We start from the raw sequence: 26915 nt of genomic DNA, 5'->3' as shown, positions 1-26915 counted from the left end.
AGCACTTGCTCTAGAACCTGCTGTAAAGCACTAGGAAGCCTGAAACTGATACAAGCACTCAGCTCTCCTTGTCAATAAGGAGAAATTAATCATAGGCACTAAGCCTACAATTACAAAGTATCTTGCACAGGTAAGGGAAAACAGCTCTTAAACCTTACAAAAAAGCACCTAAACAGGCATGTCCAAGGGTTAGCTTCCAGTGGTTTCTCCTGTCCACCTGGTGAATCTGGGGATACTGGGGCAATGCGGCAACTGCCTCATGTACACAGACAATCCTCTCCACCTGCCACCCAACACTATAACCTGCGAGAGATGCACTTACAGAGCCAAACTGGAAGCAAAGCTCTCTCCGGTCAAGACTGTGCTAGACAGTCAAGAGGAGAAGGCTAACACCTGCATTACATCTCTAGCAACTCATAGCCCTTCAAAACCCAAACCATCAACTCCCACACATAGCAACAATAAACCCACATATGCGGAGGCCCTTAACATTAACCTGCCCAAGCAACAAGGACCTCTGAAGCCAAAACGCAGACAAACACCAGTCACAACCAAACTGACACATAGCTCACAACACCAGTGTGCCACCCAACAACAGCCCCTAAGGCAAGACAATGTACCCAACACTTTAGTCATAGTTGATTCTATAGTCAGGCACACTGATGTCCCACTCACCAGGCTGAACAAGGAGAAAATTATGGTCAGCTGCCTGTAGCGTGCCAGGATCCGCCACATAACGCATGCACTCAAGTCACTCCACAACAAGTACAAATACGACTCTGTCATTGTCCATGCTGGAAACAAACTAGTTAAACTGTAAACTAAATATGAAGCAAAGGTCTTCAGGCACGCTGGTCTAACACAATGAAAGTGTACAAGTGAACAAATAAAATAGATTTAATTAATAAAGCGCTTTTCGTCGCCTTACTTAAGGCAACTTCTTCAGATTTCAAATTACATTCAACAAGCCCATTTAAGTAGCGTTTCAATAACAAGCAGGGTCATCATGTGATCAAGTTTTAACAAATCACCTTTCACATGAGGGTTTCAAAAATTCTATGAAAATATTAATATATCATCTAAAATAAATTTACTTATAAAGATCATCACTAAACACATCTACTTGCACCTATGTGCCAAGTATAAATAATGCATATGTTAAAAATGTGTATATACAAACTGTTAAAAAATAAAAAAACACCTTGTAAAGCATACAATATATTCATTATTATAACAATTTCCCTAATACTGCCTCAACTAGTGTGGATGCTACTTTCCATAAGTGCAATCAGTAAATGGTGGAAACAAGGCTCAGGTATTATAAATTATCTTTTTAAGCTCCTTAGTTTTAAGACATTTAATATTACAATGATCGTTTAGCCCTGGTTCACAAAAAGCATTAGTTTTTATTTGCCATGAAAGTTCAAGCTCCTCAAGTAACAAGTTAAAAGGCCCACCCCGAATGTTGTATTGAATTTGATCAATAGCTTTAAAAATAAAGTTATGAGTAGGATACATCAACTTATGTCTAGCAAGAGCATTGTCACTTTTATTAGTGTTCATGGCATAAATGTGTTCATATATTCTATCTCTGAGCCTTCGCTCAGTTTTCCCAATGTAGAATGCTTTACAAAGGGAACAAAAAGCAACATAAATCACCATTTTTGAGTTGCAATTTAAATTGTGTTTCATATAAAATTTCTTAGCACTAATGTTAAATGTGTAACCTATATTGATATATTTACACATATTGCAACATCCACAACTAGTCATACCTACCAATCTATGTATGTTATTGTGGTTTTGAACTTCTAATATATTTTTTAAGTTGTTACCCCTCCTAAAAATAATTCTTGGTCTCAGATTTAATTTCTCCACCAAAAGTTTATCTTGTTTTATCAGTTCCCAGTTCTTAAATAGTACACTTCTTACCATCATACTATCACTGCAAAATGTTGTGATGAAGCTGTATTCAAAATTCTCTTCCTTATTTGGTTTGGTAATCTGGCTGCTACTCAAGCTATCGCTATTTAATTCTAAATTTGAAGAACTATGATTTAGTATGTCAGACATTTCTTCATTCCCTAAAATCGGTTTCAAGAGACCATTAGTCCTTTTACAGTAAATTTCATCCAAAATTGACTCAATTAAAGACAGAGGGTACCCTCTTTGTTGGAACATACTGGTTAATAAGTTGCATTCATCAAAAAAGTCAGATTCCCGGGACACCATTCTAGCAGCCCTAACCATTTGACCTTTAACGATGGATCTCTTTTGTGGATTGGGATGGGAGCTATAAAAATGCAAAAATGCATTGCAATATGTGTCCTTACAGTGTATTCTTGAATAATACTGTTTTTTCACCTTATCCTTAGACAAATGTACGTCAAGGTAGTCTATACTAGTTTCCTGAAAGTTGTATGTGAATCTAAGGAAACTTGTTGTGGAATTAAAATATTCCATCATTTTACTTGCAGAGTCCAAATTACCTCTAAACATAATAAAAATGTCGTCAAGGAACCTAGTGTAATACAGGATGTTACCCATGCAACTAAGGTTGTTGAACACGTAATTTTTCTCCCAGTATGCCATCACTGTATTGGCAAAACTTGCCCCACAGGGTGACCCCAGAGCTACCCCCTGTTTTTGCAAATATAAGTCATTATAAAAGGAAAAGAAGTTGTTGGTTAAAATAATGTCTAACAACACTTCCACTAAATATATTTCTTCACTGGATGCTTTTTTACTGTGAAGGAATAAGCTTGTTCATTCTACCCCTTCTAGATGGGGGATTGACGTGTACAAGTCTTTGACATCTATAGTCAAAAAGTTGTTGTGGAGATCAAAGGACAGTTCATTAATTTTCTGTAAGAATGTCCAAGAATCCTTACAGACCTGGCTTTCAGTTGTTAAGAATTTTTTCAAGATGTCATCAACTATTTTGGCACAAGGATATGTAATAGATCCTCGACCATCAGTTAGTGGTCTCAAAGGGGGATTTGCCAGGTCTTTATGGATTTTAGGAATTGCAAATAGAACAGGGATTTTTGGCCATAGCATATTCATATAGTTATACTGGTTGATGTCTATTTTTGCTTCAATAAATAGATCATTGATGTACACAGAAATACGTTTATATGCTATGTTGACTTCATTGATCGATGCCTTAGTATAAGCAGCACTGTCTAAAAGAGTCTGAACTCGGGTTACATAATCAACCGTATCCAAAAGGGCTATACCCCCTCCTTTGTCAGGTTTTATAGCTCGAACCTTTAAGGTTTTAAATAAATTAAGTGCTGTCATTTCCTCATGAGTGATATTTGCAGCTTCGCTGCAAAAAAAGCTGGTGTGGTTATTAGCAAAAAATCTCAAGTCGAGTTCAGTTACCATTTCAAACATATTTAGCAAAGGATGTAAAGGGGGGTTGAAGGTACTGGGAATATGAAACGCAGAAGGTGGACAGTAATCTGTTCCCAAAGAATTACCAAATAAAAACTTTAAATTAAGTTTTCTTACAAATAGTTTTAAGTCTTTCACAGTACGTACTATATCCATTTGTCGACTTGGCACAAACGTATTTCCTCTAGCTAAAATGTCTAATAAAACTGGATCAACTTCAATAGAAGAGTAGTTGTAAATGTAAAAGTCATCAGTCCTATTTTTGACAATAGCAACTCTATGTTGCAAATTCTTTGTTAGTTCTTGTATTTGCTGTTTCTGCGGTTTTTGTTTTTTTGGGGATACTTGTTGGTCTTTTTCGGTATTGCTCCAGAGTTAGAGTCCTTGTGAAAATTTAAACTATTCGAGTTATGACTAGAAGTGTTTGGTGTTTCGTGGTAAGTAGAGCCTCCTTTGTTGTTGTTAGAACGAATACGCTCACTACGCCTGATGGTGTTGTTAGAAAGTTCGTCATTCGCATCAGTTAAGCTCTTGGAATTCTCTGCATTAGTTCCCCTATTGTTTACCACACTAGCAATTGCCCTCCCAACTTGGGATGTAGGTGGTTGGGGGTAAGCAAGACCGTTCTCATAAGCAGTATGGTCTCTATTCAACTTTTTAATTTATGCTAAGCTTAAGTCTATCAAGCAGTTGTTCAATGCTAGAAAAACATCTCTCATGGTCATATTTATATCGACCAAAGTCAGAATGAGAGATGATCAAAGAATTAAGTTCACATACTTCTTGTGATAACTGAATTATTTGTATGTTATAATGCTTAAGCATTAAGTCCATTAGTGCCAACCCCTGCTGATCAAACAATGTATTTAACTCTAAATGAAATAAAGAGTCAGCAATGAGACCAGTAGGATATGTGTAGCGACGTAAGCCTTTTGGTACAATCTGCTCTTTAATACATTCTTGGAAGTAGTTAATCTCAAGGTGTAGTTTCTTGAGTTTCAGAAGTTTAATGTCTAACAGTTTCAAGTTGTCTGTAATAAAGGCAGAACTAACCTGCTCGTTATTAACGTTGTCAGCTCGTTGCCCCTCAGAGTTGTCATGGTTAAAACACAGATTCCGCGTGTCTTTAATCCACTCTTGTAGCTGAAAGGTACTATTAAGCTCCACAACGTTGTTCTGTACTCCGCTTATGTTGTTAGTAGGTGTATCATTAACCGGAATTGGTATAATGTTGTTACCGTTCGAGTTACCACTATTCTGTATGTTATTAGTTCCACTGTTACTCGAATTAAGCGGTGATGACCAAGTAGTTCTATTACCAGGAAGTTGCTGTTCCTTGGTTGTACATAAAGGCGTGGTGTTCACTAAAATTGCTGCAGCTGGTCTTGTTGGTTGTTGTTGTTGCTGTTCATCTAAGCGAACAGCCAAAGCATCTACGCGTTGCTATAGCGCGTTGATGAGAGCTGTTAAAGTCAGCTCATCTTGCGGTTGAGTTGGTAAAAACAACACTGGACTGTTCGAGTCAGTAGAAATGCCAGAAGCCATAACAGACAACAAAAACAAACTAGTTAAACTGTAAACTAAACATGAAGCAAAGGTCTTCAGGCACGCTGGTCCAACACAATGAAAGTGTACAAGTGAACAAATAAAATAGATTTAATTAATAAAGCGCTTTTCGTCGCCTTACTTAAGGCAACTTCTTCAGATTTCAAATTACATTCAACAAGCCCATTTAAGTAGCGTTTCAATAACAAGTAGGGTCATCATGTGATCAAGTTTTAACAAATCACCTTTCACATGAGGGTTTCAAAAATTCTATGAAAATATTAATATATCATCTAAAATAAATTTACTTATAAAGATCATCACTAAACACATCTACTTGCACCTATGTGCCAAGTATAAATAATGCATATGTTAAAAAATGTGTATATACAAACTGTTAAAAAATAAAAAAACACCTTGTAAAGCATACAATATATATATTGTCCATGCTGGAGTAAATGACGTACCTCCCTGGACTACATGAAAAGAGACATGGAAGAGCTCCTGGATCATGTGACCCAGGCAGGTATGACCCTAGCCCTGAGTAGCATCCTGCCTTCGCCCAGAATGATACCACAGTATAAGGACAACATGATTGACTTCAACAATTGGCTAAGCTTCTGGTGTCATTCAAAGGGGATCCAGTATTTGTCTGCCTGGGAAGACATGATCAACAAACCATGATGCTTTGCCAGAGATGGTCTGCACCTGTCACCCCTGGGATTCAGGTTACTGGCTAAAGCTCTTGCCACCCCTATAGTGCCTTTTTAGGCAAGGTTCAAAGGATAAAACCACCACCGTAACAGATACAAGCATGCAAAATCTGAAGGTAATGCTACTCAATGCTAGAAGTCTAAACCTCAAAATGCACTCTCTCGAGGCACTCCTAAAATGGAGAACATCGATATCTGTGCAGTGACTGAGACCTGGTTCAAGGCTCCAGAGAGCACCCCTGCAATACCAGGCTACAATTCTTACCACACTTTTCAGCCACAAAACCAAGACCGAAACACTAAAGGTGGAGGAGTGTCCATATTCACCAAGGATATTCACACCTCCAGGTTAGTTGCCCAACACAATGCATCTGAAATTCTCCAGGTGCAACTAACACTAGGTAAGACTGCAATCCAAATTGTAGCTTGCTACAGATCCCCCACCATACCCCAAGATTCTCACTACACCTTCCTAAACATACTGGAAAATATTAAGATACAACCAAACACCCTAACACTAGGTGATTTAAACTACCCTGCCATTAATTGGGAAAACTACTCGGGTACCAACTCCTTTTCCCAACGGTTCTTGGAATTCAGAAATTCCAATGCCCCGGATCAACTAATCCATTGTCCCACCAGGGGCTCCAATATCCTAGACCTGGTTATTACCAACATGGGAGATAGATGCTCCACACCAGTGGTCACCCCCTCATTGGTCAGGTCTGACCATAAGCAAATCACCCTAGACATCCACATCCCACCCCACCCCCCAGTAAGGAAACCTCCTTAAAAAACTTCTCCAAAGCCAACTTCATGCTACTGAAGTCAGAAGTGCCAAACTTCACAACACCCACGCAGACGGGATCTGGAAGTTCGACTGCAGAATCCTACACTAAGGCACTGTACAAGCACATCCACTCGTGCATGAATCGTGCCATCCCAAATAGAACCAAGATGCTCTTCTCCAAAAAAAGGAAGCCAATCTGGTGGTCTCCTGCTATAAACAAACTATACAACAGAAGGAAGAAACTGTTGCAGAAAAGAGGAAAATCCCAGGATGCAAAATACTCCCTCATCTGCCTCAGTAAGATGCTGAGATCCCTCATAAAATCCTCAAAAGCTAGTTACGAAAATAAAATTGCCAAAGATTCCAAAGACAACCACAAGGCATTCTATAGTTATGTCAAGAATCTAAATGGCAATGCTCAGATCTGCTCTGAACTACAACAGAATGGCATTAAATATACTGATCCCAAGGATATTGCCAATATCCTGGCAGATCGATTTAGTGCCAACTTCACTCCCCTCTCACCCCCTAAAGGGCCCATCTCAATACCAAAAGATTGCCAAATTCCGATAATCACAGCCACACAGGTAAAAACAGCACTCTCCAAAGCTAAGAATACAGCATTCATGGGACCAGATGACATCCCAGGCTGTATACTACATGAACTACAAAATGAACTGGCACCCCACCTAAGTGTCATGTTTAATCATAGCCTCACCTCAGGCTTCGTGCCCACTGAATGGCGCATCGCTACAGTTATCCCACTCCACAAGGGAGGATCCACCTTGGATCCCAGGAACTACCATCCCATCAGTCTGACAAGCCTGATCTGCAAGGGCATGGAACGCATTATCATGGAACTTATAAACAAAGACATTGGCAACATCCAGACACTGGAGCCCACCCAGTTTGGGTTTGTGAAGGGCCGATCTTGTCTCCTGAATTTGATTGACTTCTTCGAGTTGGTCTCCAGAGCTGTGGACGAGGGTAAGGAGGTCCACACAGCCTATCTGGACCTCGCCAAAGCCTTCGACACCATCCCCCACTCTGGAATCATAGATAAACTTACTAAGCTGGGCATAAATCCCTATGTCACTCGATGGGTTGCCAACTGGCTTACTGACAGAATCCAGTCTGTAAAAGTAGCCATCTCCAAATCCAGCTCCAGACAAGTGACAAGTGGAGTACCTCAGGGTTCAGTCCTGGAACCACTCTTGTTTGGCATCTACTTCTCTGAAGTACAGGCCAACACTAAGGGACTCTGGCTAACAAAGTTTGCAGATGACTGCAAACTGGGAGCCATTATTGAATCCCCAAATGATGTGGATATTCTACAAAAGGGCCTTACAGAAACAGATAGCTGGTGCCAGAGCCATGGGCTCAAGCTTAATGCCAAGAAATGTATAGTCATCCCCTTTGGAAAAAAACATGTACCCATGAACTACCACATAGGTGGCAGGACACTAAACATTGAAAGTGTTATGAGAGACTTAGGGACACAAGTGGACAGTGGTCTCACTTTCGATAACCACATCGCCACAACAGTCAGGAAATCCTTCTACGTTGGCACACCTCATCACTAAGGGCTTTTCATCCAGAAAAAAGGAGGTCATTGTCCCACTGTACTCATCCCTCATTAGACCCATTATAGAGTATAATGCCCCATTTGGTATGTACCTCACAAGACATCTGCAACAGCTGGAAAGGCCACAGAAATACCTCACTAAAAGAATCACAGGCCTAAAGCAGATGCCATATGCTGACCGTCTAAAAAACTCCAGCTATACTCTGTGGCATATCGTCTACTCAGAGGCAATCTCTGCTTAACATACAAGGCCATGTCAAACCCTGAGCTGTTGGACATGCTCCACTTAAAGAAATCCTAATCCCTCAGAGCCACACGCTCCAGGGATCTAAACCTTATCACCGCAATGAACAAAACATGCTGGAGGGATAGGTTCCTGACCCAGAGACTCCCCATACTCTGGAATAGACTACCCATACATGTCAAGCAGAGCACCTCATTGGCCCTCTTCAAAAGGAACCTTGATGATTGGATGGGAGATAGGAAATTCAACCCGGGGATCATGTCAGTCGCCCTGCTAGACAGGGGCCCAGAGAAGTAAATATTGTGGGAAAAAATTTCCAGGGAATTGTTATGGCTAGGCTTGCATAGGCCTTAGGGCCGATAGCCTAGTACCAACCTATGAACCTATGAACCTATATGTTTTTTGTCTGTGACTGATAGAGCTGCTTTCTGTTTTACCTACTCCATTTGTTTTCTGTTTTACAAAATCTGCTTGGCCTGATGTTTTTGTTCTATGTGATAGGCAGACACTTAAATTATCTAAGCGGTACATTTCACATGTTTTTTGAAATTTAAATACACAGTGAATTTCTGGCTGTTTGTCTTTTGCTGAAAAGATTTCAAGCCTACATAAACTAAAGCACTGCTGTGATTCCCTGCTGGGTCTGGAAAGTAAACTTATCTTTTTTTGCCTGTGACTGATAGCGCTTCTTTCTGTTTTACCTACTCCATTGTGTTTTCTGTTTTAAGAAATCTGCTTGGAGTGATATTTTTGTTATATGTGAGAGGTAGACGCTTAAATTATCTAGGCTGCACACTTCACATGTTTTTTCATTGGTTAATTGTCTCCTGAGTGATTCTTAAATGCACAGTGAATTTCTGGCCCTTTGTCTTTCCCTGAAAAGATTTCAAGCTTACATAAGCTAAAAGCGCTGCTGATGATTCCCTGTTAGTGTTTCCCACCCATCCTCCCCCTTGTAGGTCTGGTTTTTAAACCTGGTGATTTTAAGCTGCCCACCCCTACTGTAAATTGAGCTTAATAAGCTCCTCCCATTCTATACAGCTGTTAATAATATTGGATTATTTATTTACCTTTCCTTGTGCTTGTATTGAAAAAGTTTGTTTTGCCTCTCATTGTCTGTTCTGCTGATTTACTTGATCTGACTTCATTATCTAGCTAGCTGTTGGATAAAGTAGTGTATTCTTACACTCTAGCAAGCACTTGTTTTTACATCAAGAGGTCAGAGATGCCAGAGATGGTATGCCCCTGTCTCCTCTAGGCTTTCGGATACTGGCAAAGGCGCTTGCCTTCCCCATAGTGGGACACCCACAGGTTGACATATATGAGCGCAAACATGCCTGCCCAGAGGTTCCTGGACTTTGCTAATTCAAATACTCTTGAACAGATAGCCTGCACCCCCAGAAGGGGCTCAAATGTCCTAAACAAAGTACTCACCAACACTGGGAGTTACTAATCTCTGCCCATGTGTGATGCCTTCCCTGATAAGGTCAGACCATATGGAGAGATGAAAAGTTAGCAAGCAAAGGAGAGTAGGAGTGCTGAAATTGAATTCATCCTAAAGTCTTGAGTACCTCCACAAGGTAGAACCTGCTTTTCACAAAATCTCACCAAGGCGACACTGATATATAGACTGTATTTGTATAGCATATCTCATGAACAGAAGTAGGCCAAAAACTAAAAAAGATACCTGGGTCCACAAGACCCAGGATAAAAAAGTGCCCTATCCTGGTAGGCACACTGGTGCCAGGAATGGAAAAAATGACAGTGTAGAATCCTCAAAATATGGAAACATTCCTACAATGGGGCCAGGCCAGTTCCAGGGGTGGATGCCCCCCTGTTGTAGAAGGAAGTAGCAGTCCACAGAAATCACAAAAACTGATATGCCAAAGAAGAGCCATAAAGATGATAGAGTGGACTATTGATAATAAGAAAGAAAATATATATTGTTACTATTATGCAAAAAGCCCAGAATTTCCAGACACAAGATATACAAAAAGATTAAAAGATAAGTTAGAGGAAAGAAAAATACTTCTGCAAGAAAAACTGTCAAAAGCTTCAAATAAAAATTTGGGGTCATTAATACAACAGATTTTTGAAAAACAGTATATAGCTCAAGAAACTTTGGTCTGTTTGGAATAAGAAGCATCTGAAGAAGTACAAAAAATGTAAACACCAAAACCTAGATATTTTCAAAATGCATAAAAAAGAAATATGGACATGGGAAAGAAAGAGAGATTTGATATGGTGCAATATTTATGCAAAGGTGAAAGCTAAATTAATCAACAAGAAGGCATCCCAAAAGATATTCGAAGAGAAATACAGGGAAAGGCATCCAGATATGGAAAATTTCACAATAAATAAAATAATATCACAAAAAGGGAATGCAGAAAAGAAGATTAATAAAGTAGAAGTTAAAAAAATAGAAGTTGAAGTTATGGAATGCCTACAAAGTGAAGGATTTGTTGTACAATGTCTAACACAAATTATATGACAGCATGATGGAACGAGTCCCCAAAGTAAGGAGAAACAGGAAAATCAGTTGACATCTGAAGAAGAAATATGGACATGGGAAAGAAAAAGAGATTTAATATTGTGTAATGGTGATGCAAAGGAGAAAGCAAATCTAATCAATACAAAAAGAGCAGCATCAAAGATATTTGAAGAGAAATACAGGCAAAGGAATCCAGACATGGAAAACTTTACAATACAAAAAATAAGAAGACAAAAAGGAAAAGCAGAAAAGGAGATCAGTAATGGAGATGTTAATGAAATAGCAACTGAGGTCATGCAATAATTCCAAAGTGAAGGACTCAGTGTAAAAAATCTAATTCAGAAAGCACTATAAAAGGACAGAGCAATGGAACTCTAAATTAAGGGGAAACCAGGGGAATGGGAAGCAATTGGTCAGGTAACATATGAAGATATTTGGGAGCCTTCCACAGAAAACCAGTATAAACACCCACTTGAAGCTGGACAGCAAGGGAAAGAACAGGAAACTGTGGAAACTCTGATGCAGTTAATGTTGAGGAGTGATAGGCCAGTGAGTTCTCATATGACAGAGCAACGGATGGCACAGGATGAAATTGAAGAGAATGTGCCACAGGAAGATGTAGTAGAACGTTCTACAGAACAACCGCAGGAAATGGAAAACAAAAAAATGTGCCCTCAGTCTAGAAGAAACCTATCTAAGGGAAGAGTTGCTTGACTTAATAGAGATAGATAGACATATTAAGATCAATGAAAGAAATAGACTGCAGGAGGTCAGTAAAACCCAAAAAGTCAGAAGTTTGATAAAACAAATGAACACAGTAATTAGAACTGTCCATAGATATTCATGTGATATAACAGAAGTAAATAGGATCTATTACTGCGCACTTAAATTAAGAACTGATAAAGTTCTACCATAACAACACAGGGTGCCTTACGCAGACCATCTCAAAAAACTCCAGCTTTACTCCATCGCATATCGCCTACTCAGAGGCAATCTCTGCCTAACATACAAAGCTATGTCAAACCCAGAGCTGTTGGACATGCTCCACTTAAAGAAATCCCAATCCCTCCGAGCTACACACTCTAGGGACCTAAACCTTGTCACCACAATAAACAGAACATGCTGGAGGGATAGATTCCTGTCCCAGAGACTTCCATACTCTGGAACAGACTACCTATCTATGTCAAACAGAGCTCCTCATTAGCACTCTTCAAGAAAAATCTTGATGATTGGATGGGTAATAGGAAATTCACCCCGGGGATCACTTCTGTGGTTCTGCTTGACAGTGGCACAGGAAAATAATTTTCTTGGGTGGCGAAAGCCAGGGTACATTTTTGGCTAGGCTTGTATAGGCCCTAGGGCCAATAGCCTAGTACCTACCTATGAACCAATGAGAGAAAGGGGAGAAATCAAATACCATCATGGAAGTATCAAACAGAGAAAACTATAAAGCAACTAAGACAAGAAGTGTCACTATTAAAAGAGTATAGAAGAGGGAACAGATCAACAAAAATACTCAGAAAGATAGATGTAATAAAAACAATGCGCAGTATTAGAACAGATCAGGATCTATTGTGCATTATCGCAAATAGCAAACTAAACATCTCAGCACAGGCAGAAAAACTTAGAAGATACATAGACACATATAAAAGAAAAGTACAAAATAAGCAATTTATTGATGACCCAAAAAAGTTTTATAGAGAGCTGGGAAATAAGGTAAAAGGAATTGAAAGACCACAAAGACCACAAAAAAAAGAATAAAATCTCATGATTGGAGGAACTCCCTGGTCAGCCTCAGTAAGAAGCTGAGATCCCTCATAAAATCCTCCAAAGCTAGTTATTAAGACAACATCACCACTCTTTTTAAAGACAACCACAAAGCATTTTATAGCTATGTCAAGAATCTCAATGGCAACACTCAGATTTGCTCTAATTTACAGCACAATGGCACTAAATATACAGAACCAACTGATATTGTCAATATCCTGGCAGATTGGTTCAGTTCTTACTTTACCCCCTCTCAACCCGTAAAGGCCCCATCTCTATACCGGAAGAATGCAAAATTCCTGTAATCACAGCTACACCGGTAAAAACCACAATCTCCAAAGCCAAGAACACAGCATCCATGGGACCTGACAACATCCCAGGCTGCGTTCTACACAAACTACAGAATGAACTGGCACCCCATCTAAGTACCATGTTCAATCATAGCCTCGCCTCAGGCTTTGTGCCCACTGAATGGTGCACAGTGATGGTTATCCCACTCCACAAAGGGGGATCTACCTCAGACCCCAGGAACTACCGCCCCATTAGCCTGATGAGCCTGGTCTGCAAAGCCATGGAAGGTATCATCATGGATCTTATACACAAAGACACTGGTAATCTCCAAACTGTGGACCCCACCCAGTTCAGGTTTGTAAAAGGCAGATCATATCTCCTAAACCTGATAGACTTCTTTGAAGCAGTCACCAACACTGTAGATGAGGGTAAGGTGGTTCACACAGCCTATCTAGATCTCACCAAGGCTTTTGACACCATCCCCTACTCTGGAATTATAGATAAACTCACTAAACTAGGTATAAATCCCTATGTCATAAGATGGGTTGCCAACTGGCTCACTGACAGAACCCACACTGTGAAAGTAGCAGACTCCAAATCCGACTTCAGACTAGTGACAAGTGAAGTACCACAGGGTTCAGTCCTGGGTCCTCTCCTGTTTGGTATCTACTTCTCTGAAGTACAGGCTAACACAGAAGGTCTTTGGCTAATGATGTTTGCAGATGACTGCAAAGTAGGAGCCATAATCGAAACTCCTAATGATGTGGACATCCTACAAAAGGGCCTCACTGAGACAGATGCCTGGTGTCAAAGCCATGGCCTCAAGCTCAATGCCAAAAAGTGCATTGTCATCCCTTTTGTTAAAAACTCTGTACCCATGAACTACCACATAGGCAGTAGTCTACTTAACACTGAAAGTGTGATAGGAGACATTGGGACACAGGTGGACAGTAGTCTCTCCTTTGGGTACTTTTCTGTTATCGGGGCAATAGTGTCAAGATGATCGTTCAGCTGTAATCCAGTTCTTTTACATATCTATTAACCAGATATTCTGTTCATCTGTTTAAATAATACGTTTTAAAATAAAGACATTGTCTGTGTTAACTGTATTCACTTTATTTATATCTGGTTAACAAATATGAGAAAGAACTAGATTATAGCTGAGTGATCGCGCTGAAACTGTTCTCCTGATAACTTACACAGAGAAAAATACATAAGAAAATCTGTTCAGACAGAATGTGGTAATTATTAATTATTGGTTTCAAAGACATCTGCCACTAAAAATCACAAAGTGGTTAAATGAATGGCAACTTAAAGCTATCACACATTTTGATTCCAGTGGATTTCTGTTCTGTAAGGGGCTAGTGGAGTGTTGTTCATGTCACTTGAAAATTGCTATGTACGTTTTTCTTTTTTCTGAAGTGGTTAGAAAACACAACATTTGTGATTGGGCTTACGCTTTCAATTAAATGTTTTCTAACTTTGTAAAATAAAAACATACCTGAAGTTATATACAACGGTTGTTCCCCGTTGTCAAGGAATACTTTTTCAAGCAGTAGATGACGCTTTAAAAAAAAACACGTACTACCAAACAGCTGTTTCTGGGATGACAATCGCATCTTTGCAGCTGTCTTTATGGCTCAATGACTGTATGTGCATTGTATGTGTATTTGTACATTTTTTTTCTGTGTATGACATAAGTAGCTATTATTCTTTAGAATTACCTATTTATATTATCGGACAAATACATGAAAAGACACTCCCCGGGATTCATGAACCTTGCGCCAGGCGCCCGCATAGCGTCGGCGTTATAAAGCCAAATATGGCCACCGAGCGATTCAGGTATGAACCAATCCCACGTGCACTACCGGCGTGCGCTGGACCTGTGCCACCCCCGGCGTAGGTATGCTAAACACACTGTGTGCGGTATTGCACCATGCAAATGAAGGCAAATATCAATCCACGAAGTGGCGCAGGCGTAGCGTAAGGGCACGGAAATGTAAACCAAGAAAAACGGTTTACATTTACCCAAACATGACCAAGGAGTAATGGAAGGCTGTCAACGTCAGGTATCATACAGGTGCAATATGCCAATGGCGAAAGGCACCGAGAATGTCCAAAGAAAATATGCACAAAATGTAAATAATGACATAAATGTTATGTACGCAGAAACCACAGCAGAACCCCCGGATATGTGCACAGAAGGTGCAAAACAATGAAATAATATGACAAATGTCGTAAAAGAGCTGTATAATACACATCAGCTGCACAGCCACCACACACCATAGTATGTATGGAAAGCCTCAACCCCAGCGCAAGGGTTGTCAAGGAGTGGCGGCAGTGTTCGGCGCCGTAACCATGTATTAGCAGTCAATGCCATGCAAATGAGGCAGATAATAGTGAATCGCAAAACCGGCGCTGGTGTAAGGATGGAGCAAACGGCGCAGCGGTAGTAAACCGAGGAGTGGCCTACACGGAATACATGTCAATCGCAGAGAGGTGTGCCACTGTAGGAGGAAGCACATTGGAGGCCAGCAAACATGGGCTGTACAATGCACATCACAGCAGCAGGACCGGCGTGTGAGGAAATAGATGCGCTGAGAGTACATAATGCACGCACAGATGCATGTGCACGAGGATGACTACGTTCCCCAACCCAGTCATGTGACGGCCTCCCCGTCAACAACCACGGATATAGGAAGGTAATGCGGAGAATATGAGGAAATGCGGAAGCAGTGTAATTGGAGCCGTAATGAGCAATCAACACCAATCTATCCAGGAAGGGCAAACGGCGGCAGCTGACAACTCTGCATGCAGACTCCCGCAAACGGAAAGGGAGGCATAGGAATGCAAAGATAGTAGGGGATGTAGTAGAAATGCAAAGAGCAAAGAACCGAAATAGCACAGCCAAGTACAGAGGTAGCATAATGGCGGCAGACAAAATGCATCATATGCCATGTGCCTGCAGGATGCACTGCAGGCAATAGTAGGTGCAATGCAGAAACAGTAATGTAAGATGCAAAGCTAAGCCAATGCAGGCAACTGTAATGTAACACTAAAGGCAATACCGTTGCAGTTGCAACGGTAAAACACTGAAGATAATCCACAGATACGGCTGCACAGACACACCCAATGACATCACCGGGTATACAGCACAACAGTATAAAGTGTGAATGCACACAACACACAGCGCGATTTCCCAAACGCCACACCGTAGGGTGTAAACACACGGGGAACTTTTAATATGTATATGTTGGGTGCCGCCGTGGCTGTGATGCATAGGTATGTGTCAGAGACAGACGGAGTTGCGGAGGAGGGTGCCGACAACTACCGTAGGCCTCATAGGATAAGGAGAGTGTTCAGACCAAGGGTGACCTACCAGGGGCTGCAAGACCTGGAGATAGTAGAGCGCTACAGGGTGGACAGGGACACGTTACAGCAAATAGTGGAGCTGTGCCGGCCACGCCTGAGAACAAGAGACAACAGAGGGGAGCCCATCCCAGTGGACACAAAGGTATGTGTGAGCTTGCGAATACTGGCTACAGGTACCTTTTAAAGGCCAACCGGGGATATAATGGGCATCTCACAGGCATCAGCATCCAGGGTACTACACCAGTTCCTGGATGCCATGTTCTTTATGCCCATGAGTATATAAACTTCCCCAGATCTCAGGAGGAGTTGACTAGCAATATCGCCACTTCCACCGTGTGGCACAATACCGGAGGTACTGGGTGCGATAGACTGTACGCACATAGAAATCAAGTCACCACCGGGAGCAGGGTAGACGCTACATAAACCGCAAGGGATACCCCTCCATCAATTGCCAGGTCGTGTGCAATGCGCAGGGCATTATTATGGATGTGTGTGCTGGCAGCCCTGGAAGCTACCACGACTCCCATATCTGGCATGCCTCACAGCTGTATCAGGTATTTGCCAGGGGGGACATCACACAAGGTCACCTTGTGGGGATGCTGGCTATGCACTGGAGCCGTGGATGATGACACCCATCAGAAATGCACACACACACATGCAAGAACGCCATAATGAGGCACACGCACAAACCAGAATAATCATAGAGCGTGTGTTTGGGATGTTGAAATCACGGTTCCGGTGCTTGGATACATCCGGTGGAGCCTTGCAGTACTCTCCAGGCACATGTGCCCACATATTCATAGTATGTTGTATGCTACACAATATGATTCTGCGGAAACAGCTGCTGCAGGGACATAATGGTGTAGGGCCACCAAGCCCGCCACAACTGCCAAGGCAAGCACAGGCACAGGGCATTCAGCACCATGAACACACTGTGCCAGCCCCAGTAGGTAGATGGAGGCGTACCCAATATGCCTATGCCTTGGCAAAGAGGGAACATATAGCACATACTCTGACAGCGTAGGCCCCATGGACTGACACCTCCCTACCTGCACACACAGTGAAATGGACGCCACACAAACATGTCTGCCCGTAATGTGTACCGTATGGGCGGACGTATGTGTGACTCCAACATAGGCACCACCCAAACACTGCACACCCAATAGCCAGCGGAGCATGGAATGCTAACACCTCAACCACACGCCGGTCCTACAGCAGACGGCGTAGCCGTATGCTGCCACTTTCGGCGCAAGTTGACCACATATGTACTTATGTGCATACACAGATACGGAGATAGATATCATCACACACGTAGATATATATGTACACATACACAGATATAAGGTACAGCAGCTAAATATGGAATCCCAGGGATGCAAGTTTACAGATAAGTAAGAGGCGAAATCTCCACATAGTAAACATAGTGAACGACAACCCGATCATCCGGGAGGGTGGGCAGAGCAGGGAACGCCAGCCATGGAAATGTCAACCTGCATCAATGCATATCCGCGGGTCGGGATGATCGCCAGGCCACGGTACAGTAACGGGATATGTGCGTGTCATATTCATAGGATATGGATGCGGAGGTACACACCGCCGCCGGCGATGCGGTCAACGTAGGTACTGTGTGAAATCGTCGGTGTGAAAGCGGCAATCATACCTCTCAAGTGTACGTTATTATGAGGAACGTACCTCATTTGGGGTCTAAAACAGTTCATGTTCCTCGAAGTTCCTCAAAGTTCCACATTGAAATAGTCTGTCACACATTCATTGTTAGGAATTTATTGAAATGAAATCCTGGTAAATAGAAATTAATCATATTAATTCATTAAAGGTTCTTCTGTATAAGTAAATCAGCATATTTTAACCATCCTATGACCTTCTTAGCTGAAGTTGTTAGTAAGCCATTAGTATGTGTTCCACATTTTGCCCATTTGTCCCATATTATGAAGGTGTGTGTTCCTCATTTTGGAAATGGAAGGTTGAGAGCTATGGCGGCAATATGTGTATGTGTGAGGTGAGGTTGTCGTGTGTTCCGCTGTGTGTGTGTAATGTGTGTGCCACTGTAAAATGTGTATGTAGGTGACATGTCACAGGCGGAGAGGAATAACATGCATAGGCATACAGTACAGGAAACATAGGCGTATGTACAGCAGTACCCACAAAGTAGTAGTGACAGCTCCTCAGTGGCTAGGCGCGTGGCGACGTAAAATGATGCAAAGCGGAAATGTCCCAGAATGTACCACAGGACCATAGCCAACAGGAGATTCAAAGGACGCATGTACAAACCATGACCGTATGTATGGCGGCCATATGGTAGACTCAACACAATACGTCGGCAACGTTACACAGCATCAGGCATGTACGGCGAAAATATGCATGTGCTATCCCGGCAACGATCGTGGCCACCTACCGTCCTGTAAATACCACTGTGTGTTCCACGACTGTTAAGTAAGCAAGCGCCACATGAATAGGAGGCAACCGGTAGCATACAGGCCGTCCCAAGTACAGGACCACAATCACCGTAACTATCAGTGACAAAATGCCAATGGATAGTAGGCACGTACGAACAACCGCAGATATATAACCGATGTGAAGGAGGAATACGTGCAGGAAGCACACATGCAGGCGATACCGACACCACACGACATCAACAAAACAAACAGTCCCAGAACAACAGACAGGTAACCTGCAGCTCCCCAAGCAGGGATGGAGCACACACACAAGCATATCGTGTATGTATAAATGCAAGACCCACACCCCGTACCCATCACCCACATCCGCAGATATACCCCATCGCACATATCAAAGGGATACCAGCCGAAACCGTAGCAAAAACATACAGGCAGTCAATGACAGCGGCATACCCGCAACAAGCCACGTGGGAAACACTAGCAGCAGCTGATGCATCCCTGCATCCGTCGTGTACAGGAATATAACAGCTATGTTACGCATCTGAATGCACAACGCCATCGACAGACGCTGCCTGGACACGGACACCCACATGTCGAACAAAATACCATACCCAACACACACAATCCACGGCTAACACCACAGCGAAATGTACCTGACACCACACATAGCGGATGCAGTCACACAAACATGATACAATACATACCATCCCCACTAAGGTATTGCAAATAACCAACGCCCACATGAGGAATGAACCATGGCCTAGTTCCGACGCGTAACGTACGAATGGAGGAGGATCACCGGTGATATGCGCATAAGTACACACCGAGGAACAGCTATTGGCGTGATGAACCCACATGCCTCAGGTAACGACGAATATAAGGAAGACTCCTGGATATTCAAACCGTATGTTCATACCGAACAAATAGTGAAGACAAAACAAGGAGTATCAAGCAAGTAGTGACGAATACAGAACCAAAGGCCAGAAAGGTATGTCGAACCCACGAGATGTACTGGTGTGTAACGCATGATCAATGTGAATCTGCACTGTATGTGAATGGTGTGTGTAAGTGAAGATACCTGTCCATCAGGCAGAGAGTGGTGAAAGGTGGTTATGTAATGCTAAGCCGCGGAGCATACAAACGACTGTGGACAACGTGTGCACAGCAGTGGGACAACATGTACACAGCCAGGATAACCCAAGGTCCGCCATAGGGATTTCAAACACAGAACAATGCCACCACCCACGCTGATGCTGGCAGTGGATATCCAACAATGAAGTGCCACAGCAGGGGATAGGAAATGTATGTATAGTGTCACAGCACACATGTGTATGGGCATATACCGTCGATGTCATACGGAATGTGCACGGCGTGCACGTATGCCTCGCAGTAGGGGTGACCATGTCAATTATGTGTAATGCAAAGCTGTCATGATGGATATGTTCAGAAATCATATACAGTATCACAGGCATAGCATGCATGATGGAGGGATGGCCTAATGTTATGTACATAAACAGGATATGTATGGCCTGCACATATGGGACAGAGTAGTAGCAGAATAGGTACCGAAATGGAGGAACAGCAAGTAACCGTGTCCAAGCGTTCTGTAGCAGGTGCAATGTGTGCAACAATGATGTCCGGCAGGGCCGTGTGTAAACACATGTGCAATGTACACAGTAGTGTCACCCCTCCCCCATAGTAGTCTCCACTGAACAGCAGAGGTGGATGTCAACTGTATGTCTATACAGTACTTCCGCTGTGGTGGTACCATGGGTCTGTGTCACCCTACCAGCAAGGGATCTATCACATGACCAGTGACACAGTGTGTCCCTGTGGGATGTGCACAGGACCTATGTCCCACAGCACGGTGTGTGTCCAGTCTGCGGAGGTCACACAGACGCCCAGGCTGAGCAATGTGGCATGTGTGCACACATGCAGGAGTGCTCCATTCACCCTGCCCACTGCAAACGCCATGTAGGAGTACTACATGCATCAGTAATGTGGAGAACATGGCCCATGACAGAGTAGATGCCACCCCTGTGTTAGTGGTATGCAGGTGAGTACAGATGTGTTTCACGACTGTCATTTGCATATGTAAACTGTCTGAGCCAGGTACACATCACGGCATGACTATACTGTGACATGTAAAGTTGTATCCATTGTGTAAGGTACACCACACATGTGTCATTGTAACACTGCCCGCATGTACATGTGTGCATGGCACAGGTACAAGTGCACCCAATGTATCAGCTAGACATACAGTCCAGAAATGTGTGGCCCTGCACATGTGTACCCACGCCATAGTGGAATATGGCAACCACAGCACCATGTGGGGCATGTGTGTGTACAGCAACCATGTACAATGTGATATGCATGTATGGGGACAGTATCCATGTGATACACAGTGCATGACTGTCACTATGCAAAGGTGATGTGTATGCACTATGTGTGATGTAACTGATGCAATGACATCTACATGATATAACTGCCACACCGACACCTGTATGGTTGTTAGCAGTATGAGTAGGTTGAGCTACAATGCAGCCAAGTATGTAGATGTGGTATATGTAGGCATGGACAGTACTCTGTGACAGCATGTAGTGTATGTAAGCAAATAGTGAGCATGAGGGGCCACATGACTGAGGACTGTGCAATGTCACATGTACCTGACATGTTGTAGTTAGCATGATATGCCTGCACCACTGTGTGACCTGCACAGGAGTCACATGGCATAACATCCTGAGACATAGGGTACGATGTGATGCTGGATGCCGACACTGGCAATGCCATAATGTGGAACGGTGCTGAAGGGCAAAGAGCGGATAATGTCTGAATTGTCACCCTCTGTACCACACCAACCACCCATGCAATGGTATGACAGGTGGCCAGCATGTGGCTGTGGTGTGCTGTGGCGCAAAGAAGCCCAACAAGGGTGCCAGTAAAGGCATGGAGGTCGTCAATGAGTGTGTGGAGCATGTATGTGAGGATGTGGCCCAGTGCCATACTGAATGGCCCAGTCATGGGTGTACAAATGCAGCCCCATACGTGCAATGCAGTACCACCCATGTGTACTGTGATAGATGTGGTAGTGTGGTGGTCAGGGTACACAACGTCCATGAACGGGCTAGCAGTCAATGCAGTGTGCTGCTGCAGAGACATATAACAGCCAGGTTTGCGGGATACAACAACTACGGAGATTGGAGGTGACATTGGGACCGTGTCCGAGGACATAACGTGTGCATGGCAGTACCATGTATGTGTCCACAGGGTTTATACAATGTCCAGCCATGGATTGGAACCCTGTAGTGAGTGAGAGTGTGTATTGTCGGTAGGTACCCCATTGGCAGGCGATGCCAGCAACATCTGTGTTGGCAATGCCTGCATGAGTGTTGTATGCTGCATTGAATGTGGATGTAGCCAAACAGCAGAGACATACCACCACACTGTGTGAGGGCCCACACTGCAATGTATGGCAGTCATGTGTAGGTAGCTAGCTGTGGAGTATGTGATGCACCATGAGGACCCACCATGACTGTCAAGTGATGCACCACACATGTGAACATAACTACCGTGCAACAGCCTGCACATGTGCCCATACAGCACATGTGCATGGAACAGGAATACCACTGTGGCGTCTGTGAAAAGGCCAGTACCACCATGTCTCTGTGTAGAATAGCATGGTCCCTACCAGTGCGTAAATGTAGTGGAAGTGCACTGTGATATGTGTTGGCATAGTCACGTATACTGTCCATTGTACGGGGTGCCATGCCATCAACTACCTCTGTCAGTGGATGTTGGTATTACCGGCTGTAGAGCGTATGTACTATGCATGCTGCAATGGTCGTGTGTCTAGGGCATGGCTAGCAGGGCCGAGAAGCATGGATGTTCAGCAAACAGAGGGGGGATGTCTGTAGGTATAGCACACAGACACATGGAGGTATGGTGCATGCCGAGGGTAGTGTAGGTATGGTATGTGTCATGTAATGTGTCACCCAGCTATGCGTACTGCATGGCCAAGCATGTGTGGGTACATGGGAGTCCATACTAGGGAAGTGCGTGTTGCTGTCAGTACATGGCAGTAGCAACTGTCCCAGGTGCAATGTACAGTATGACAACATGGCCAGCATGTAACCTGTGGTGTACAGTGTATTCACCGTCGCGTGTCACAATGTGTAGCGGTCACGAACATGGGTATCTGAACATGGATTACCTATGATGCAATGTGTCTCGGGAATATACAGTATGTGTGTAAATCACTGTGTGGTGTGTGAACCACCCACCCGTGTGTGTTGCAGTCCAGGTATGTGCCTGGGAGGTATGATCTGTGTACAATCTGGACTCGCAGGTGTGCTGTGTAGGGCATGGAGGCAGGTCCCAGGCACTGCAGATAAATGACATGTGTGCCGTACTGTGTGTGCAGTGCTTGTGTACAGCACAGTGGAGGGTGTAAGCATTGTCACACATCACTGCATGCTGTGCCTGCCTGTGACAGCCCTGCCGGAGACACACATGTGACACTGCTGCACAGGCAGCATAGCATGTGAAGATGTACATGTGGGCTGCACACCTTAGGCAGATGTCTGCAGGTCATGTGTGCCACGGTAGTGTGGTTGAACACGACTGTCAGACTGGACAAACACCACATGCCTGCATAAGTACAGTATGACCATAGTCAACAGTCCCAGTGACAGAGTAGGCCAATGTACAGTATCCCTGTGTGCAGACCACTGGCTACCGGACACCTGGCTACGGAGGGTTAATTCACCATTGAGCCATCACATGTCCCAGTCCATGTGGCCTGTACAATGTCATCACAGGGTGTTCACAATAGCAGGTGGCAAGGCAGACACGGTGTACAAGGTGATGTGTCATGCGTGCATATGTTGAGTAGCACAGCCGTTCACATGTCCGTAACATACTGGTGCACGATGTATACTGTTACATGATGTGTGGAACTGCACTGTCACCCACTACAGGGCCATCTGACACAGGTGTGTTGTGACAGGTGTAACCCATGTTTGCACAGGATACACACTGCTGGTGTAGGCAGCCATGCTGGTGGCTACCAGTGTTACATGCAGTGGTCATACAGCCATACTGCACACAGTGTTCATGCAGGAATGTCCATTGTCGTGGACGATGTGCTGCTATGTGAAGGTAGGTGTGTGTTGTGAATGTTACACATCCAGATGACACCATCTGGCACAGTCATGGTCATCAACACCATTACACACATCCACAGCAGTCAAAACCCAGTCCTGACAATGTGTGTCAGTCACCCTCGTACTGTGTGACATATGTGCACATGGCGGAACACCTCCCACTGTCATCTAAGATGGCTACATGATGTCCGGAATGTGCTGTGAAAATGTACAATGCTGGTAGCCCAATGAAGTACCTGGAATCACACACAGTACACTATGGCAGCCATGTAAACCATGCACAACAATGACCGCCCAACAGACACAAACAATGCGTTGACACGTGGAACATGTGCACATGACAACCGCGAATGAGGTATGTTGCGCATATTGATGTACAATTGTCATCTATGGCCATAGCATGGATGCAGGCACATACCCACAGGTAGTACCACGTGATGTAGGTAGGGGGCATTGCGTGTACATGTGACAGTAGCCGTACAGCCACATGTCCTGCATAGCCGTCATGTAGGGGTAGCTGTGGCATGTGACCACTGGACATGCCCGTACAATTGACCATGTCCCACAGGAGATGTGTTATGTGTGTACCACATGTGATGTGCCGACAACAAGCTGTGACGTGTACGGCTGCCGGTCTACCTGTGTGACATCGTCTGTAATGGGTGCAAAGGCATATAGTATCGTATTGCATGCCCACAAGCCCCACATAGGTGCATAGCCTGAACATACAATACAAGGAGGGTGTGGGATGATAGCAACCCACAGGAGGAGATGGGTACGGACGGCAGACCACAACCACATGTGCGTGTACGGTGTTCACATCCACGACACATGAGCATCTGAGAGGCTAGCGTTACAGCTGTACAGGGTTGCATGCATATATGTTCAGCAACATCCCTGTGTGTCCCACCACTGGCCCGTGGACCAATGGACACCAACCAAATGTGCAGATATGATATTTGCACAGCACATCACAGATGCCTACTGTACAACAGGCTTACCATGTAGACATGTGCACTGTAGATCTGCACCAGCTACAGTCAAACACGTTATGTGCTGAACCACACCAATAGTCCAGGCCATGCCACAGATGGACGTGCATGCATCTGTGTATGTATGGCTGTGAATGTCTCCGGCATAGCAGTATAGCTGTGTCACCATTGTGAACAACAATATGAATGGGTTGTATGTGTGAGGGGTGCGTCATACGTGTATGGTCAGATCGACGATACCATCACTGACCCTGCTATGTGAACATCCCTGTCCCCATACATGGATACCTATGCTGTGCCCAACACCACATTCACAGAGGGAGGGATGGCGGTGTGTAGTGCAGCAGCAGACATGGGGGTGGCAGCAGGCACTGGATGTACACATATGTGGTACCCACATCAGTGCAGGCAACCATCCATGTGCACGGGATAGCGGTGTGTGTCCACATACAGCACTGTGTTGATCAATATCACAGCACATAGCACCTGCCAGGGTTACAGTGTATGCATGGATGTGTGATACCTGCATGCACCTGACACACCCTCAGCAAGCAGTGTGCAGTATACCTTGCTTGAGGCCGGTGTCCACACCATGGTGATAGACATGTTGAATGTCCATATACACATAGCAATGACAAATGGAATGGACAGCCACCCTGCCAATAACGCCAACCCCCAGGTGGATCACAACCCAGTGCCATGTATGTGGCATACCCTGCCATACCATGCAGCCCTGCCCAGCAAGGCTGCATGAGCTATCACAGTCCTACATGGTGCAATGGACAAAAGGCACTCTCACTATCAACCATACACAGCAGTAATGTGGCGGTGATGCACCCTGTGGTGTTACAGGTGCTGTGTGTTGCTCTGGAAAATGTGTGTGTACATGCTATGCATGGCCTTTCCTGCTAATGTGTCATGGTTACACAATGCCCTATGTCTATCACATGTGCAACACAGGTGAGCTGTGTAAAGTTGTCCAACACCCGTACAGTGCTGTGTGGATGTACATGGCACAACACATGCATGTGCAGGTGTCCATGTGTATGTGTACAGTGCCACTGCTGATGTTCACAATGGCTACAGACGTGATGTTTACTGACATATACACAGTGTCCAGGTGAACAGTAGCACCGACGTCACATGGGGACCTATGCCAACTGATATGGACACAGGTGCAGCCAGGTGCACATGTCCACAGCAGGCTAACATCTACATGGTGCGTGTACAGTGTGATGGGGTGGCACACAGATATGATGTGACACCCACTGCTCAATGGTGTGAAGCCAACACATAGGCTGTGTCACCGCCACGATGCCTTTCACAGATTACTGTGCAGATGTTGTACATGTCATAGCAATGTATTTCCAACAGTATGCCAGCACAGCAGTGTAACTTTGACCTGCCACCATCATTATGTCTTACAGATAATGCCACGTTCCCGGCTTCCCGCATTCATCCATCAGGAGGATGAGGTGATTATACCATACCTGCATACAAATCATGACATCCTATTCAGTCATGCACCACAGCAGGCACAGGAACGAGAGGAGATGTGGCAGGAGATGTGCAGGAGGGTGAACAGCCTGGGCGGACACAACCGCAGTTACCAGCAGATCCGCAGGCACTGCACAGACCTGATCCGGCATGCAAGACAGCGTGCCACTGCAATCGCCAGACAACAATGTGGGACAGGTGGTGGCCCACCAACCCAGCCCCCACTCACAGCCACGGAGGAGCTTCTGGCCAGTCTGGGTACACCCACGGAACAACATGCAGGAACTCTTGCGTCCATCGTGGAGGTGGGTGTCCTGCAAACTATGAGGTCTGAGCTGCCTGGTAAGTCAGTGTTGCATGTCTGTATGATAAGCGACGTGGGAGTGGGTGTCATAGTACAACACATAATATAGCAACACATGCCAGCTATATGGCTACACAAGATGCATACTACAGTATGCTATGTTGTGTTACCAGACGTGCATAGCAGATGCAAACTCACAGATGCATGATGTGACATGCACAGTGCTGACTGTGGTGATAGTGATGGATAATGTGTATACCTTTGTGTCATTCCTTTACAGATACGTCTGGCGTGTCGCAAAGACAAGGGTCTGTCGCAGGTAAGTCTGTTGCTAGTCCCAAAAAAAGGG

The sequence above is a fragment of the Protopterus annectens genome, chromosome 2.part0 (genome assembly GCF_019279795.1).
Source record: "Protopterus annectens isolate FY-2018-M chromosome 2.part0, PAN1.0, whole genome shotgun sequence".
In the NCBI taxonomy this organism is placed as follows: domain Eukaryota; kingdom Metazoa; phylum Chordata; order Ceratodontiformes; family Protopteridae; genus Protopterus; species Protopterus annectens.
This window is presented reverse-complemented; position numbering follows the sequence as displayed.